General features: G+C 43.2%; 1 protein-coding gene across 5 annotated transcripts in view; it reads right to left on the minus strand.

Annotated features, from left to right (window-relative positions):
- The window catches only part of LOC146839649 (serine protease FAM111A-like), a 243946-nt gene that overhangs the window by 107361 nt on the left and 116887 nt on the right, over nucleotides 1-19698 (minus strand). The window lies entirely within an intron of this gene.

The raw sequence follows: 19698 nt of genomic DNA on the forward strand, positions 1-19698 counted from the left end.
CCGGTTTTTCCAGGATCGGAATCGGCCCCAGCGAGTGGATGTGTCTGCCCCCTGGCGGCCGCAGATTTTCAATTTACTATTGTATTTGTTGTTTGGTGGAGCGGCCCCTTGGACAAGGGTTGCCCCCCTTTATGGGTGGATGATTGTGGCCATTTCTGCACTCTTTGGGTGGAAGGATAGCAGTATGTTTTTAGGCCCATCTGCCCCCAAGGGGGACAGAAGCCACTAGACACCTGTGTTTTTAAAATTTTTGTGTTTGGGAGTGGCCACAAGGGTTGCTCACCTTTTACGGGAGTGAATATTTAATTTATACTCTTAGGTCCACCTACCCCTTATCTTTGTGGGTGGATTGTGTGTGGATTGGTGCATTATATGCATATGTGACAGTAATGGTTTTTTTCTCCTTTTTTTCTAGTCTAAAGCTTTTGATTCCCGTTTCCGGTTTCGACAGTGGTTGTTCTGCAGTTTTGTGTAGTTGCATTTTTTTGGCAAGAATTGTTTTTTTTAATATTTACTCCAAATGAGTAATATTGTAATGTTTGAATGAATTTTTTTGTAAGTGATGTCATAATGGCAGCATATTTAGTTAGTGTTTTGAGCATGAAATTCTTTGCGATGTGTTTTGCATGGTCTTAGGTGTAATTTCTTTTCTCTTTCTTTTTTAGTGGGATATTGTTGATCCATACTGTGTCTGTGCAGAGTAGGTGGTGGTGAGTAGTTTAGCTGCCTCTGGCAAGTGAGTGGTATTGTTTTGGAGTATATATGTGTTTTTGAAAAAGGTGATTTTTCTTTATTACTTATTTTACAAAGTGTTTGTTGTTGACTTGTTTGACAAGTTACCTTTATTAGTAAGCATTATGGCTAGCCATAGAATGACTGCTCAAGAGGTGGTTGGTATGCTTCTTGAAACTTTCTCTGAGCATGATTATGAGACAGACAGTGCGTCTGAGGGAGAGGAGGGAGGGGAAGATTCTGGCAGTGAGTTTTCTCTCCACTTGGAATCATTGGATGATGAAGGTACTCTCAGTGCAAATGAAGGTACTCTTGGTGTGGATGAAGCAACTCTCAGTGCGGATGAAGTGCCTGTTTTAGAGGAGGAAACTGCTGTGCCGATGGTGCAAGAGGCATCTGGATTGCAGTCTGAGGCTGCTAGGCTTCCTACTGGAAGTGCTGGACTTTGGGTTGATCCAAACATGGTGCAGCCGGTGTTGCCTGCCTTTAGCGGTGATATAGGGTGTAGAGTGGATTGTGAACATTTTTTGCCTATACAGTTTTTTCAGTTGTTTATGAATGATGTATTTTTGGGTGAGATTGTTGAGCATACGAATATGTATACTGAACAGTTTTTGAGGGACAACAGTGACAAACGTAGTCCCAGTCTAGAGCTACCCGGTGGACTCCCACAAATCTGGAAGAGATTAAGAAGTTTTTGGGTTTGATTTTATTGATGGGTGTGGTAAGGAAGCCAAACTTGGTTTCATATTGGTCTACTAGCCCCTTGTTGGCAACTGCCATATTTCCTGCAGTTATGACTCGTAATCGGTATTTACTTTTGCTACGTATGCTGCATTTTGTTGATAATTCTATGGCGTTGCCACGAGATCACCCTGACTGTGACCGTCTTTTTAAGATTCGGCCCGTTCTTGATCACTTTGTGAATCGGTTTTCTGAGATCTATACTCCAGGGAAAGAAATATCTATTGATGAGTCATTGGTCTTGTTCAAGGGCTGTTTGGTTTTTAGGCAGTACATCCCTAGCAAGAGGGCACACTATGGAATTAAGCTGTATATGTTGTCTGAGAGTAGGACAGGATATGTTTTTAATTTTCGTGTGTACACTGGTAGAGATTCTACTATTGACCCCCCAGGTTGTCCGTCCACTTTTGGAGTTTCAGAGAAAATTGTGTGGGATCTTGCTAGAAGACTGTTTAACAGAGGCCACCATTTGTACCTTGATAACTTCTACACTGCTGTGCAATTATTTAAGGAATTGTATAAAGTGGACACTTTTGCATGTGGCACAATCCGCTCTAACCGTAAAGGTTATCCCAAAGAGCTTGTTTGCAAAAAACTTCAGAGGGGGCAGTGCAGTTCCTTGTGTAGTGATGAACTACTAGCTGTAAAATTTGTGGACAGGAGGGATGTGTACATGCTGACTACCATCCATGATGAGAGTACTTCACCTGTGGCTGTTTGGGGTAAGGTTGCTGAAGTGCGCAAACCTGTGTGCATTCTAGACTACAATAAGCACATGGGTGGTGTTGACAGAGTAGATCAGAGGTTGGAACCTTACACTGCTATTCGGAAGGCTTATGTTTGGTATAAGAAGTTGGCCATCCATTTCTTTGAGTTTCAATGCTTTTATTGTGTTCAAGGAGTGTTCTCCTGCGTCAAAGTTGACATTTCTTCAGTTTCAGCACTCTGTGATAGCTAGTCTTGTTGTTGTGGAAGAGGCAAGTGTTCCTAGATTTGGAGTGGTGGAGGATGTGGCTCAATTGAAAGATCGCCACTTTCCAGATTACATTCCTCCCACATCTTCAAAAGATTTTCCCACTAGGAGATGTAGAGTCTGTTGGCGAAGAGGTACGCGGAAGGAGTCTCGTTATTTCTGTCCCGGGTGTCCTTCTAACCCTGGGCTGTGTATGCCTGCTTGTTTTAGAGCGTACCACACGCAAAAGAAATTTTGGGAGCTTCCATGAGTGGTAAAGTGAACTGCCTGGTCTGTATTGTTTAAAAAAATTATTACATTTCAAGGTTGGCATTAGTGCAATGTATTTAGTTTCAGATATTGTGCTAGTCAATTTGTATCTATTTGCAATTTGTTTTTGTTTTTTTGTATATAAAATCCTAAATGTGATGGCGGTGTGTGTAGGTTGGCGCTTGGCTGGAGGTGTGCGTGGAGTGGCGCTTGACTAGCGGTGTGCATGGACTGGCGCTTGGCTGGAGGTGTGCTTGGACTGGTGTTTGGCTGGAGGTGTGCGTGGATTGGTGCTTGGCTGGCGGTGTGCGTTGGCTGGTGCTTGGCTGGAGGTGTGCGTGGACTGGCACTTGGCTGGCGGTGTGCGTGGAGTGGCGCTTGGCTGGCGGTGTGCATGGACTGGCGCTTGGCTGGAGGTGTGCGTGGACTGGTGCTTGGCTGGAGGTGTGCATGGACTGGCACTTGGCTGGTGGTGTGCGTGGACTGGCGCTTGGCTGGTGGTGTGCGTGGAGTGGTGCTTGGCTGGCAGTGTGCGTGGAGTGGCGGTTGGCTGGCAGTGTGCGTGGACTGGCACTTGGCTGAAGGTGTGCGTGGACAGGCGCGTGGCTGGAGGTGTGCGTGCTTTGGCGCTTGGCTGGCGGTGTGTGTGGACTGGTGCTCGGCTGGCGGTGTGTGTGTAGTGACTCGCTGCCGGTCACTACACACACTGCTAGCTGAGCGCCACTCCGCGCAATCCATCAGTTTGTGTAGATGCTGTGTCAGGAATGTGGGCGTGTGGAAGTGATGGGCCCTTGAATGGCGCTGTCTGCTGGTGTGAGTGTTGTAATGTGATGGGCCCGCGGCTGGCGGCGTGAATATTTTGTATGTGTCACACGTATGAAAGGTGTATGAATGGCCTGTAAAGAGGTTGGTGACTTGTCGTGGCTTTACAGCTCATGAGCTGTGAGTCAATGGTTCAGTTTCTCGTCCTTTCAATTATTAACAGTGCATTTCATTTTTGTGAAATCACTTGCTAATACAGTTGTATATACTGAACCATTACTCACCCTCATGCCAAATCCAACCAGTATGTGTGTGTGCTTTAGGATTAGATGGCTGTGCAGTAATATTTGTCTTTTTTGTCTTCCTGAAGCAGGGTGTACCTTGTCCCTTTTTGTGAATGTTGTGATGTGTTGGTTTTGTGCCTGGTGGTGTGAATGGTCTTGTGTGTATCACGTATGAAAGGTGTGTGAATGGCCTGTAAAGCGGTTGGTGCCTTGCGTGGCTTTACAGCTCACGAGCTGCGAGTCATTGGTTCAGTTTTTTGTCCATTTAATTATTGACAGTGTATTTCATTTTTGTGAAATCTCTTGTTAATACAATTTAATATACTGAACCATCACTCGCCCTCGTGCCAAATCCAACCAGTATGTGTGTGTGTTTGAGGAATAGATGGCTGTGCAGGAATCTTTGTCTTTTTAGTTTCTCTGCCAAGGTGCATGTTCCATGTAAGAATAACCCACCAACTGTAGATATTGTTGTAAACCCATGGGAGTTTATGGTGATGTCTCTCTTGTGAATTCCAAAAAGTTATTTCATCCACAATGTCCTGCAAACCTCAAAATGTCTGTCACATTTTCCTTGCAATATTGTGCCAAAATTCTCACGCTGTAGAAACTAATTATGTCAAAACGATCTGGTTTTGCAAGGGGGTCAACTGTCTTTTTCGCCCGTGCTTGGCGGCCATCTAGGGAAACCTACCAAACCTACACATTTCTGAAAAGTAGACGGCCGGGGGCTTCCAGGGAGGTAAGGTTTGCGTGGATCCCCCAACGTTTCCGTACCCAGAATCCCATACAAACCTCAATTTTAGCTGAAAAAATCACTTTTTTCACACGTTTTCACAACAAAAATGTGTGAAAAAAGTGATTTTTTCAGCGAAAATTGAGGTTTGCAGGGGATTCTGGGTAAGGAAACGTTGGGGGATCCACGCAAGCCATACCTTCCTGGAAGCCCCCGGGTGTCTAGTTTTCAGAAATGTTTGAGCTTGGTAGGTTTCCCTATATGGCCGCCGAGCACGGGGCCAAAAACCCAGGTGACCCCTTGCAAAACCAGGTGGTTTTGAGATAGGCAATTTTGATGTCGCCTCACTATGTTTTGGGCCCTTGCCTGTCACGGGTACTTGGGCCTGCCACACAAGTGAGGCACCATTTTTACTGGGAGACCCGGAGGAACGCTGGGTGGTGGGAGATTTGAGTGAGCCCGGTGATGCCACAACTTTCCCACACAAAAATGTGTGAAAAAAGTGATTTTTTTCAGCTAAAATTGAGGTCTGCAGGGGATTCTGGGTAAGGAAACGTTGGGGGATCCACGCAAGCCATACCTCCCTGGAAGCCCCCGGGTGTCTAGTTTTCAGAAATGTATGGGTTTGGTAGGTTTCCCTAGATGGCCACCGAGCACCGGGCCAACAACCCAAGTGACCCCCTTGCAAAACCAGGTGGTTTTGAGATAGGCAATTTTGATGTCACGGGTACTTGGGCCTCCCACACAAGTGAGGTACCATTTTTGCCGTAAGACTTTGGGGAACGTGGGGTGGGTGGAAATTTGTGGATCCACGCAGATTCCGGAACTTTCCACCACAGAAATGTGGGGAAAATGTGTTTTTTTTTACAGTTTTTAGGTTTGCAAGGGATTCTGGGTAACAGACCCTGGTGGGAGGCAGTCAAGTCACCCCATCCTGGATTCCTCTGGGTGTCTAGTTTTCAAAAATGTATAGGTTTGCTAGGTTTCCCAAGGTGTCCGCAGAGCTAGGGTTCAAAAACTACAGCTAGGCACTTTGCCAAAAATGGGTCATTTTTCACTGCGAATTTGAGGTGTGACCACGTTGCGTTTTGCGCCATTTACCATCGCGGGCACTATGCTGACCCGCACAAGTGAGGTACCATTTTTCTCATAAGACTTTGGGGAATGCGGGGTGGGTGGAAATGTGTGGATCCACGCAGATTCCAGAACTTTCCACCACAGAAATGTGGGGAAAATGTGGTTTTTTGGTCAATTTTGTAGGTTTGCAAGGGATTCTGGGTAACAGACCCTGGTGGGAGGCAGTCAAGTTCCCCCATCCTGGATTCCCCTGGGTGTCTAGTTTTTAGAAATGTGTGGGTTTGGTAGGTTTCCCAAGGTGCCCGCAGAGCTAGGGTTCAAAAACTACAGCTAGGCACTTTGCCAAAAAGGGGTCATTTTTCACTGCGAAATTGAGGTGTGACCACGTTGCGTTTTGCGCCGTTTCCTGTCGTGAGCACTAGGCCGACCCGCACAAGTGAGGTACCGTTTTTCTCGGTAAGACTTTGGGTAACGCGGGGTGGGTGGAAATTTGTGGATACGCGCAGATTCCGGAACTTTCCACCACAGAAATGTGGAGAAAATATGGTTTTTTTAAAAACTATTTAGGTTTGCAAGGGATTCTGGGTAACAGACCCTGGTGGGAGGCAGAAAAGTCACCCCATCCTGGATTCCCCTGGGTGTCTAGATTTAAAAAATGTATAGGTTTGGTAGGTTTCCCAAGGTGCCCGCAGAGCTAGGGTTCAAAAACTAGAGTTAGGCACTTTGCCAAAAAAGGGTCATTTTTCACTGCGAAATTGAGGTGTGACCACGTTGCGTTTTGCGCGGTTTCCTGTCGCGGGCACTACGCCGACCCGCACAAGTGAGGTACCATTTTTCTCGTAAGACTCAGGGGAACGCGGGGTGGGTGGAAATGTGTAGATCCATGCAGATTCCAGAACTTTCCACCACAGAAATGTGGGAAAAAAAATTTGGGGACAATTTTTTAGGTTTGCAAGGGATTTTGGGTAATAGAACCTGGTGGGAGGCAGTCAAGTTACCCCACCCTGGATTCCCCTGGGTGTCCAGTTCTCAAAAATTTATAGGTTTGCAACATTTTACTACGTGCCGGCAGAGCTAGTGTTTAAAAACTACAGCTAGACACTTCGCTAAAAAAAGGGTACATTTTCATTGTGAAAATGTGGTGTGTTCACGTTGGGTTTTGAGCCATTTCCTGTCGTGGGCACTATGCCTACCCACACAAGTGAGGTACCATTTTTATTGGGAGACTTGGGGTAATTCAGATTTGTAAAGCACCTGTTATTACCTATTGATTTTTGATGCATTTCTGCCTTCCAAATGAATGACTTTGTGTAAAAAAGAAGTCATTTTGAAAAATGACCGATAATTCTCATGCTAGTATGAGTATTCCCAATTTCCCAATTTCGAAAAGGTGCACATATGTACTGTTTCTAAACTCTATAATTTGTTCCCATTTTAGAAATACATAGGTGTCTTTCATACCGATTTTTCCATTTATACATTTTCCCACAATAATTGCTATTTACCCGGAACATAATAAAAAACCATTGCAAGTTGCTGCTCAGTTTTTGGCTCTGGGTTCGTCGGGTTCTTGGTGAACCAGTAAGGTCCAACGGATGTAACAGTATATTGCTTTCAAACAGCTGTCATAATTAGAAGAAGTTACAGGTGAAAACGTTGACACAAAAGGCTGTTTTATTCAACTAATTTTCAATTTTTCCTATATTTAACTGTTACTTTCTATAAAGAAACCTTGATGGATCCACACAAATGACCCCTTGCTGAATTCAGAATTTTGTCTACTTTTCTAAAATGTATAGCTTTCCAGGATCCATTATTACGTTCACACCCATTTCTACCATTAACTGGAAGGAGGTTGAAAGCACAAAAAATAGCAAAAATTGACTATGTCCCAGAAAAATGCCAAAACTGTGTAAAAATTTTTGGTTTTCTGTCAAAAGTCTGTCATTCCCTAAAAGCTGGAAAAATGGTGATTTCAGCCCCACAAGCCCTTTTTTGATAACATTTGCAGAGAAAAACCCAGACGCTTTCATTTGCAGCCCGTTTTTCCAATTTTTCCCAAAAATCCAAAATTTTGCTGTATTTTGGCTAATTTCTGGGACCCCTCCAGGGGAATCCACAAACCCTGAGTACCTTTAGAATCTCCATGATGTTGGAAGAAAAGGACGCAAATTTGGCGTGGATTCCTAATGTGGTCAAAACGTTACAGGAGCCTCATCGCGCACTACCCCAAGTAGCCAAAAAAAGGCTTGGCATAGGAGGGGGAAAAGGCCTGGCAGCGAAGGGGTTAACTAAATAAAAACAGCATAGTACAAAAATAGAATGTAATCAGTAATAACAATACAAAGGCAGATGCCACACTAAGAACATGCTACAAAACTATATGTACCTGTGCAAGACGGAGCCAACCTAGGCAGCATCAGAAAATATGGTAAACACTCAAAATATCGAGAAAAAAAAATCGACTGGACAGAATATCGAGTTTTTAATATTGAATGGACAGAATATCGAATTGCCAAAATATAGTGGTGAAGAATATCGAAAATCAGGTAAGAAATATCGATGTACATAATATCGAAGTAAGTAATATCGACAGTCATAATATAGTTGTTAAAAATATCGAATTTTTTTATAGTGTTTTAAGTGTTAGTATATGTGTTAATAGTATGTATTAATTTTGGAATGTATGTTTGAATATTTTTAAAGTAATTAATTTTATGTTATTTAATTTTTTTGTAATTTAATTCCGTAGCGGGTTGTGGGTTTATAGGGGAATAGGGTGAGAAGTAATTTAATTGTTATTAAGTAATTATTAATTGGTATTGATAATTAATTTATTGTAATTAATTATACATTGGTAATTAATTTGTAATAATTCGTAATTATTTTTTATTAATTGGTAATTAATTTGTATTAATTGGTTAATTGATAATTATATTAATTGTACTAATTTATTATTGGGAGCGGGTTGTGGGTTTATAGGGTAATAGGGTGGGAAGTAATTTAATTATAATTAAGTAATTATTGAAAATATTTTTGTGTATTGATAATTAATGTACTGTTAATTATTAATTGGTATTTTTTTATTATTTATCAATTTTTGGTATTGAAAATTAATTGGTTGTTTATTAATTATTAATTGATTATTAATGTGTATTAATCGGTAATTAATTTGTATTCATTGTTTAATTGATAAGTATGTTAATTGTATTAATTTATTATTTGTAGCGGGTTGTGGGTTTATAGGGGAATATGGTGGGAAGTAATTTAATTGTAAATAATTAATTTTTTAAAGTATTTTTGTATATTGATAATTAATTAATTATTAATTAATTATTAATTGGTATTATTTGTATTTATTATTTTTTGGTATTGGAAATTAATTGGTTGTTAATTAATTATTAATAGGTAATTAATTAAAACAATTATTGGTATTTATAAATAATTAATTATTAAAGATTGTGTGATTGGTAAATAATTTTAATACTTTTTTTATTAGTATTAATAATTAATTTATTTTTAATAACATATTATATTATTATTTTTCCTACTATTGCACTCACTGGAGTGGGAATAGTAATTGTTACCCCTACGCTATCCAACGCTTTCCCTACTATTGCACTCACTGGAGTAGGAATAGTAATTTTTACCCCTATGCTATCCAATGCTTTCCCTACTGTTGCACTCACTGGAGTGGGAATAGTAAATTTTACCCTCCCGCTATCCAATGCTTTCCCTACTGTTGCACTCTCTGGAGTGAGAATAGTAATTTTTACCCCTACGCTATCCAACGCTTTCCCTACTGTGGCACTCTTTGGGGTGGGAATAGTAATTTTTACCCCTACGCCATCTGATGTTTTCCCTACTGTTGCACTCACTGGAGTGGGAATAGTACATTTTTACCCCTATGCTATCCAATGCTTTCCCTACTGTTGCACTCACTGGAGTGGGAATAGTAAATTTTACCCTCCCGCTATCCAATGCTTTCCCTACTGTTGCACTTTCTGGAGTGGGAATAGTAATTTTTACCCCTACTCTATCCAACGCTTTCCCTACTGTGGCACTCTTTGGGGTGGGAATAGTAATTTTTACCCCTACGCCATCTGATGTTTTCCCTACTGTTGCACTCACTGGAGTGGGAATAGTAAATTTTTACCCCTATGCTATCCAATGCTTTCCCTACTGTTGCACTCACTGGAGTGGGAATAGTACATTTTACCCTCCCGCTATCCAATGCTTTCCCTACTGTTGCACTCTATGTAGTGGGAATAGTAATTTTTACCCCTACTCTATCCAACGCTTTCCCTACTGTTGCACTCTTTGGAGTGGGAATAGTAATTTTTACCCCTACGCTATCCAACGCTTTCCCTACTGTTGCACTCACTGGAGTGGGAATAGTAAATTTTACCCCTATACTATCCAATGTTTTCCCTACTGTTGCACTCTCTGGAGTGGGAATAGTAATTTTTACCCTCCCGCTATCCAGCGCTTTCCCTACAGTTGCACTCTCTGGAGTGGGAATGCTTTCCCTACTGTTGGACTTACTGGAGTGGTAATAGTAAATTTTACCCGCCCGCTATCCTACGCTAAAAATATTGAATATTTTTTATTAATATTACGTTAATATATAGGTATTAAAAATTAAAATAGTTTTTACTTACATTCATTATTTATTAATTGTAAAGTTATTTAAGTATTTTTAAGTATGTTTTAGTTAATTATATTTATTATCTCATTAATTTTACATTACTTTTAAGACATTTAAAAAATTCGATATTTTGACTAACTAAGGTGCCGATTCGGATCCTGGAAAAATGTCCCCCGTCCGAATTGAATCTGGACTTTTTTCCGTCTTTGAGCACCTGACTGACAATTGTGGCCATTGTATCTGTGGGTACTGCACCCTTTTCTTTCCATGCACCCACCCCTCCAGTGTCTGGGCACTGCTGGGAGGAGTCTGCACACACCCCTCCTGTGTCTGGGCACTGCTGGGAGGACTCTGCACACACCCCTCCTATGTCTGGGCACTGCTGGGAGGACTCTGCACACACCCCTCCTATGTCTGGGCATGTACGGTCGGGACATACACGGGTGTGGGTACGCTCCATTCATACACAGGTGTGGGTACGCTCCGTACATACACTGGTGGTGTGTGGGTACGCTCCATTCATACACGGGTGGGGGTACGGTCCGTACATACACGGGTGGGGAGTTGGTACGCTGCATGCATACACGGGTGGGGGTACGGTCCGTACATACACTGGTGGGGTGGGGGTACGGTCCGTACATACACTGGTGGGGTGGGGGTACGCTCCATTCATACATGGGTGGGGGTATGCTCCGTACATTCCCGTACCCACGGTTTGCAGGCCTGGGTACGTACCATCCCCAGGCCTTAAGAGTGTGGGTATGGGCCGTACCATGCCCACCAGTACGTCACCCCGACAATGGCGGTACGGCCCGTACCCACGTTCTAATGTCCTGGGTACGGGCCGTACCAGCATTGTTGGGGTGATGTGGGGGTACGCGTGGTACGATCGGTACCAACGCTCTGAGGGCCTGGGTACGGTGCAGACCCCCAATGGGGTGCCGTAGGGGTACGCACCGTCCCCAGCCCTTCAGAGCGTGGGTACGGGTCGTACCACACGTACCCCTACATCACCCCAACAATGCTGGTACGGCCCGTCCCCAGGCCATTATTACGTGGGTACGGGCCGTACCGCCATTGTTGGGGTGACGTAGTGATAGGCGTGGTACGGCCCGTACCCACGCTCTTAATGCCAGGGGACGGTACATACCGGTATTGTTGTGTTGCCGGTTCGCGTCAACATCCACTTCCGTTGTGGCGGACGCTTGCGTTGCTGGACACGCCCCCACCCCCTCGAGGTGACCAGGTCCTGCAGGTCAGGTATGTCCAGGGCATGTGTGATTTGTGACTTGTGTGGGGTTATGTGTCCTGCCCCTGCCCCCCCCTTTGCCCCTAGGTGTTATTCTGACCTTCTGTGGCGTCTGTGTCGGTGCCTGTAGAGCAGGAGGACTGCTATGAGGGCTGGGATGACACGTAGGTTCGGGTCCATGGCTGTCCGTCGCGTACAGGTGCTCCTTGTGCGCGTCGTCCTGATTTCCCGGCAGTTTTTGGCAGCCGGAAAATATAATCCGTGCGGGGTGACGTCGGTGCGGATCGTACTTCCTGGTTCGCGAACCGCAGCCTGAATGCGTCCCGACGTCACGTCGGAGCATTCCCGGATCACATTCGTATGTATATTTTCGTCGGTCGATGTTTTTTACGATTCGTACGGAAATGGTGTTTCCGTGGGAATCGTACTTCCATGTTTGTAATGTTTATTTCCCGGGTACGAGTCGGACGTAGAAAACGCTCCGACCGACGGTTCGTACCCGGTTTCTCCAGGATCCGAATCGGCACCTATATTTTTAATATCGATATTTTGGATTCTATATTTTTGCACTTACCTGTTTGTAGATAGGGATTCGATATTTTGGCATTCTATATTTTTTCCTCGATATTTTGGCAAGTCGATATTCTCCTTCTGGATATTATGTCAGTGATCCGAAAATATATATGCGTTTATACCTGATAGGCACAAGATTGGCAGGGGCTTAAACCTTTTGCATTGTTTGAAAATTGCGCTTGACGTTAAACTTGCTTGCTTTTGCCTGTAAGAAAGTGTTACTTATAGTTGTTAAAAGTCAGTTATAATTACACTTAAATTATGAAAAAAGTTACATATAGCAAGCTGAAATTTTGGCAGCTATGTGCAGGCAATTTTTAAGGAAAGCGCCCCCTGAGTTGTAAATGCAACTAACTTAAGTAGACTTATTTAACCTACTTGCTTTATTATGGGATGTGGGCAGCTTAGTTGATAACACACCTTTACGAAACCCTCAAAACCCATTCCAATAATTAAGTTCTGACACTTTTTTTTTTACATTTGAAGCACTGATAGCCATATTATACTAAATTCAAAAGCAGACACAATTATTAAAAGTTACGGTAGAACAAGCCCTGGATTTATCGCAAACAGTAAATATTTGTCCACAATATTTGTAACCTGGCACCAGATGTAGCTGACCTCTGGATAGGGTTTCCAGACAAACGGACAGAAGGGTGATAAAAACCCCAACTCCACTCCACTCCTAAACAGGACACAAGGAATTTTTATGGTGGAACAAAAGGACCCTATAAATCGTGTGCTTATCTCGAAAAAGCGCATTCTTACAAGGCTTTGTGAAAACTGGCAGAAATGTGGGAATGAGGCCCCAGCAACAACACAGGTTGTTTATGGGCTATCATAGACATTAAACCAGTAGAAATTAGTAGTTCACCTCAAAGACTGTTTCAACCTGTGCCCAAAACATACAAAATAAAAATAAGACACACACACATTTGCAGTAGGCTCGCTAATGTACTGAGCTACATGCATATTTAACGGATAAAAAGGGGCAGCGCAGCTAAGCTGGCTCATATGTGGAATATGTGCATACAACGTGCGTTACAACACAGGAGCTCTAGGATCTTTAGTGTGTTGAGAACAGGTAAGACTACCACAAAAAAGCCCTGAAGGATTTGGTGATTTTGTAGGGTGGAGGAGGGTCATACTGCCCTTACTGTGTGGCTTTGGGGGCCTATCTCAGAGGGTGTTTGTGCTATCCAGAGTAGACGGAAGGAAGCCATCAGAAAGATGTGGGAAAGGGGTTGTGTGTGGTTATATAGGCATGGGTGGTTGGAGGCTGCAGAAACTATGCGTTGTGGGCCATGTGGCTATAAACAGTGGAGTGGCGCTTTGTGCCCCTTTGAGTGGAGGGCTGCTTTCTAAATGATTATTGAGTGGGCTGCGGAGGCAGGAGGCCGGTTTTTCCGGGGCCCTGTGGAGGTCGGGGGCATCGTTATTAAACTCCCCCCCCCCCATCTTATCCTTGACTACAGGGTTATCAGCGACCCGGGGGGTCTTGAGAACTGATCAGCATTGGGGCCGATATTGTTTTTGTAGCACAGTGCCCCTCCCCCATCAGCATCGAGTGCTTCACTGGGCATCAGCCCTGAGGGCACTTGAACTCTTTGTAGAGGCGGCTTGGTGGCTACATAAACTTCGGCTCTTGAGCCTTGCTGGCTCCATGTGGTGGCTTAGATTGAGCGTGCTCTGACCTGTGTGTGCTTCTATTTGTTTTGGGGGCACAGGAACTTTGGGCAGCAGCCATTTTTTTCGGAGGATGTTTGATTCCCACATCATCCACGACACTGAACACTTTCACTGGAGCTTTTTGAGAGTGCGGAGCGAGTTGACCCTTTACATTTATCGCAGGCACGAGCCCGCCCCCCCCCCCCCGAATGAGAATTTTAATGTAATTTTACACTGCAGTTAATATGGCACTTTAAAGTTTAGTGTAAATACTGCATAAAATTGTATGATAACTACCACCCTGCCTTATGCTTGATTCCGAACTGTGCCTCGGCTTTTCTTCATTGGCCTGAATCCTGATTGTATCTCGGAATTTCTACAGTTCAACCATGCTCCCACCTTACCCCACCCGGAACTCGAATCTTGTGTGCTACGGACCCAACTCCTGGTCCATTAACTACCCAGACAAAATGACCAGTAATGCAAAAAAGAACTTCAAGCATAGTACTCTAAAACAACAACCGGAAACACTCATTGTAGATAACTACCACACAGCGTCCAACGGCAACACGAAAACTAACTTCATTTTCTACACAAATCGCCTGGCTAAATGGAAAACCACCTTCTCTCTTCACCTTCAAGTCGCCAAGTCAGTATTCATTCCCTATGGTGAAAAAATCTCCACCACCATCTACCCCGAGCTTCAAAGGGGAACTCACCATCTCCATCTACAGAACTGGAACCATTCTCATACAGGCCACCGACCCGCACCTCACCACTTTTGACCGCCACTTCCCCACACTTCTTTCCTCGTTAACTCAACTGATACATCAAACCATATCCCCCAACCCACCATCACCCTTACTAATAACGTGAAACTGATCCAATCTCCCTGCCCTGAAGAACCTCTCTTCAACTCATGGACATCCACCATCACTCTCTATAATCACACTACCCCTATAATTACTCTCCGCCAAACACCCACAACTATTACATCTACTGAGCACACTAGGAACAACAAACTCACAATTAACAAACACCACAAGACCAATCCAGATCGGACTCCAACCTCTGCCCTCCCGCGACTGAAATCCCCACAGGCACTCTCCGCTCGACCCGTCTGAACCCTCACTCACAAAATACCTCTTCCTCCAACACAGACCCTTTTCCCCCGACCCTTACTTCCCCCATGTCCAACGTCATCTCCCCCCTACTACCACTGCACACTCCCCCTCCGATGTCCCACATCCACAGACACAACCGGTCTCCACCGATTACCTCACTGACAACCCCATGACATCCCCATGGCCAATGTCCTCACCAATCCTATAAACTCATTTATCACTACACGCTCCCCCTTCGCCGTCGCTCACCCACATATACAACCTTCCTCCACCGCTTATCTCATTGACATTTCCCGGAACTCTGACTTCTTACCTAGAATTTCTCTCCCTCCTCACTTGGACAATAGACCCTCTACTCCTCCTTTGAACTCCTTGAATGGGAGCATTACTTATCCGGTTCCCCGCGTCCAACCTCTCCCCTCTCCTAATCCCACTGATTCCGTCTAATCCCCGACCCCTGTCCACTTTCCCTCCAAAGACCCAAGTCATTCTCGGCCCCTGCCTAAAAACCTTAAACTTTTTCAGCTCAATAGCACAGCAACTGAACAGAATGGAGCTGAAAATTAACTCCCTTGCTGATGATTTCCTATATTTACAATAAGATCTTCTCAACAGGACCAAGCCGTCGTGCTCCCTCTCCCCAAGTAGATTTCCTCCCACCCCACTCAATACCGCTCCCTTGGCCCCACAGTGCACCCCTCGTCCCTCCAGTCCATCAGCGAGTCAGGCACCTCGACCCAACCGGGATCGCCAACCCTTTTCGATACCTAATCTGATGATCAACGACTCTTACCTCGCTTTGAGCCAGAAGTCAGCCCCTTGCCACATCCCTGTTATTATCGGCACTAACAGAATCCCTAAAAATGTCCACTCGCCTAGACCTCCTGCTCAATACTCCTCTATCCACCTTACTCCCCCATCATCGAGGCTCCCCGTCCTCTCTCTTGCATGCTCCTCAACTGCAGATCAGCAGTACAACATGCCACAGACATTGCTGAAGCTCTACTCGCTGAAGAAATTGACATCGCTTTCCTCACTGAATTCTGGCGCAATGTCCACTCCACCCCATTCTTGACATTCTCACCCCTCCAGGGTACACCATCATCAGACAAGACAGATCGATCAAAACGGGGGGTGGACTAGCCATCATCCACAAGGCAGGAATACAGATTACCAAATTTAAACCTGCAGAATACCTATCGTTTGAATACCTGGGTGTCGAACTCACTGCCAAGGGCACCTCACCCATCAAATTCCACACCATCTACCATCCTCCTTGAGAGCATACCCTTTTCCCCGAAGAACTAACAGACCTAATATCACGGTTCTCCATGACAGACACTAGAGACGTGTTCCTGGGTGACCTCAATATCCACTGGAACGACGCAGAGGATTCCACTGCCCAGAACCTATCCAACCTACTTGAAATATATAACCTCAAACAACTCTGTAATAAACCAACTCACATCAAAGGTGCAACACTGGATGCGATCATTACCAACAATGATCTGGTCTCTCTGAGAGCGATTTCTCCCATTGACTGGTCCGACCACCACCTCATTCTGTTCAAGATTGATGCACTTGTCTTACACCAACCTATTCGTGATGACAAACCTAAACACTGGACCAGAAATATCAAAGCAATCCATTTATCCGAAGTTGAATCCAGGATTCATGCCCATCTTCAACTCCAACCCTCATCATCGATGGCTGATGACCTCACCACACACTTTAACTCAAAAATGACAGAGGTTCTAGACCAAGTAGCTCCTCTCAAACTCAAACAATTGAGGCGAACCAAATCGAAACCCTGGTTTAACGTGGATCTGAATGAGGAAAGGCGTCGTCTCAGACAAACGGAAAGGTCTTGGAGACTAAACCCCTCGACCTTACACCTAGCGCAACTAAGATCTGCTCGGCAAGCATACAAAAAACACATTTTCAGTGAAAAGGCATCTTTCTTCCGCAGCCAACTACATCTGATGAAAAACAGACAGAGAGAACTCTTCAACATTGTTAAAAGCCAAACTAACTGCACTCCCTCTCAAGAAATCAAAGTCACCAATGAGCGTTGTGAAGAAATTGGCACCTTCTTCACTAATAAAGTCTCGAAAATTGATCAATCCTTCATCCAAACCTCTAATCCTCCTTCCCTCTTAACCTGCCCCACTCTAATCACCCCTGATCATTCAGAAAGAGTTCTTACCAAGGACAATCAGGTCTGCCTCCAGCTAAAAAACAATGCACATTGGTCCGACTTTGAGCTAATGTCGGAAAATGAGGTTTTCAGTATAATTTCTAACCTCAAACCTTCCTCCCACACTATGGACCCAATCCCATCCACAATCATAAAAGAACTTAACCACACCATTTCCCCTTTCTGGACAAAAATCAGCAATGCCTCTCTCACTTTAGGCTGTGTCTCAGACTCCCTTCAACTTGGACAAATCACTGGGGACTTCTTGAGAATCCTGATGGAAACAGATTGGCACCCCGAATATTTGCTGGTAACCATTGATGTCGTGTCTTTGTACACTTCTATCAATCACAATATTGGGCTAGCTGCCATTGCCTACTGTCTGAAACAGAGACCTATTGGCGACCTACAGCATTCTACTATGCTACTAGAAATGATCGAAGTATGTCTAACCAATAATGTGTTTTTGTTCAATAAACACACGTACTCGCAGAAACGCGGAACTGCTATGGGAGTTTCCTTCTCTCCAAGCTACGCCAATCTCACCATGGGTTGGTGGGAGAAAAACGTGGCTTGGAGAGAAGAAAACGACCTATACACTGGCAATATAGCATTATGGCTGCGTTTCATTGATGATCTCTTCCTTCTTTGGAAGGGATCTAAAGACAAACTGATAGAGTACATAACAATACTAAATCAGAACGACGTTGGTCTAACATTCACCTTTAACATCCAACAGAAGGAAATTGAATTCTTGGACACCAAGGTGTATATAAAATGCAACAAGATACACACTACTCTATTTCGTAAAAAAAACAGCTACGAATAGTATCCTCCATGGAAATAGCTTCCACCCAGAGAATTTAAAAAGAAGTATTCCTTACGGAGAATTTCTAAGAATGAAAAGAAATTGTTCCGAACCGGAAGAAATGGAGGCTAAATTTGAAGACACCAAAAAACGTTTTCTTCAAAGGGGATATAAACATAAGGATATTACAAATGGTGAGATCAAAGCTAGACAGAAATCAAGAGCCCAAACTTTAACTTGCAAAGACAAAAACAAAACCAAAGCATCGAATAATGATCCACCAAGACTCATCCTGACATATTCCAAAGAGAGTTTTAAAATTCGTAAAACAATAATGAAATATTGGAATATAATCAAAAAGGATCCTGATATTGGAACAAAAATAGGAAACCAACCATTGATTTCTTATAGAAAAGCACCTTCAATTCAGGACACACTGGTTCACAGCCATTTTGAGACCAAAAAAACAGAGACTTGGCTTCAAAAAAGACAACCAGGATTCACCAAATGCCTCAAATGCAAGGCTTGCAAAGTGGGAAGAAATCTACGAACGATCAAAGACCCCAAAGGCCAAACTTTTGAAATCAAGGGCACCATCACCTGTGAATCCCAATTTGTCGTATATCTAATTGAATGTTGCTGTGGCCAACGATACATAGGATCAACAATTTGTCCATTGAAAAAACGCATATTGGAACATATTCGAGCGATTCAAAATAAAGATAACACCTACGCAATAGCAAAGCATAACCAGCAACATCAGGGCAAAACTTGGTTAGACATTAAATATTCAGGTCTAGCATCAATACCAAATCATGAAAGAGGAGGCAATAGAACTCAAAAACTACGACGACTAGAATCCAAACTTATAATACGGTTCAAAACCAAGAATCCGTTTGGACTTAATGGGGATGAGGAGATGCATGTACATCTGTAGATCTCTGTACAAATAAGCATAATGAAATTTAATGACTGCCATATCTCAACTCTTCTCCCGTTCCATTGCGTACCATGTTTCCTTACTTATTCTCCCTTCTCTCTTTTCTATTCTTATCTTTGACTCCCATCTTTTCCTCATAATCTCATAATTCTTTCTCTCCTTCTTCTTTTTCATTTCTCTTTTTCTCGGAGTGATTAGATGTCCATGTCAAGCTATTGGTATAACACATTTCTTTGTTGATTGGTTTCAAAACATTTTTTATGTAATAACAGGGCACTCAGCCCCCAAAACTATGAGCAATAATACGAGTAGACAATAGCAACTATGCTAAATGCCGTAATTTAGGAAACCTAACCTTTGCTCATTTTAGGCCACTCAGGCCAAACAATTTAATTTAATTTAATTGAATTCAATTTAAATTACTTAATTTAATTAAATTAATTTAATCAATTTTCAATTGATAAGGAACCATCCATCACAATTGATTATGAACCATTACATAAATGAACCCATACAACAAAATAAATGTTATTATAACATTAGACGGACTACCAAGTCCACAATGCACCACCATCAGCTCATGTGACATCTTGGTATAAAATAAGGAAATTGAAAAAAGACTTGTAAAACTACCGTGATCAGGAGCTGTGTCCAGCTTGAAACGCGTAGGTGAAGAGCTATGTAGTCAATAAACACCAACTGACTACACTGGAGCGAGTGCGGCGTTTTTCTTCATTTGCTTTTGGAATTTCAAACGAGGACGGGTCCTTTCATCGACGCCGGCACCAGCACTAAAGTGTTTCCCTCATAAGGATATTATTGCTCATTATATATATATATATATATATATATATATATATATTATATATATATATATATATATATATATATATATTTATATATTAAATATTTTTATCAATATTTGTGATTTTGC

The sequence above is a fragment of the Triturus cristatus genome, chromosome 4_1 (genome assembly GCF_964204655.1).
Source record: "Triturus cristatus chromosome 4_1, aTriCri1.1, whole genome shotgun sequence".
Classification (NCBI taxonomy): domain Eukaryota; kingdom Metazoa; phylum Chordata; class Amphibia; order Caudata; family Salamandridae; genus Triturus; species Triturus cristatus.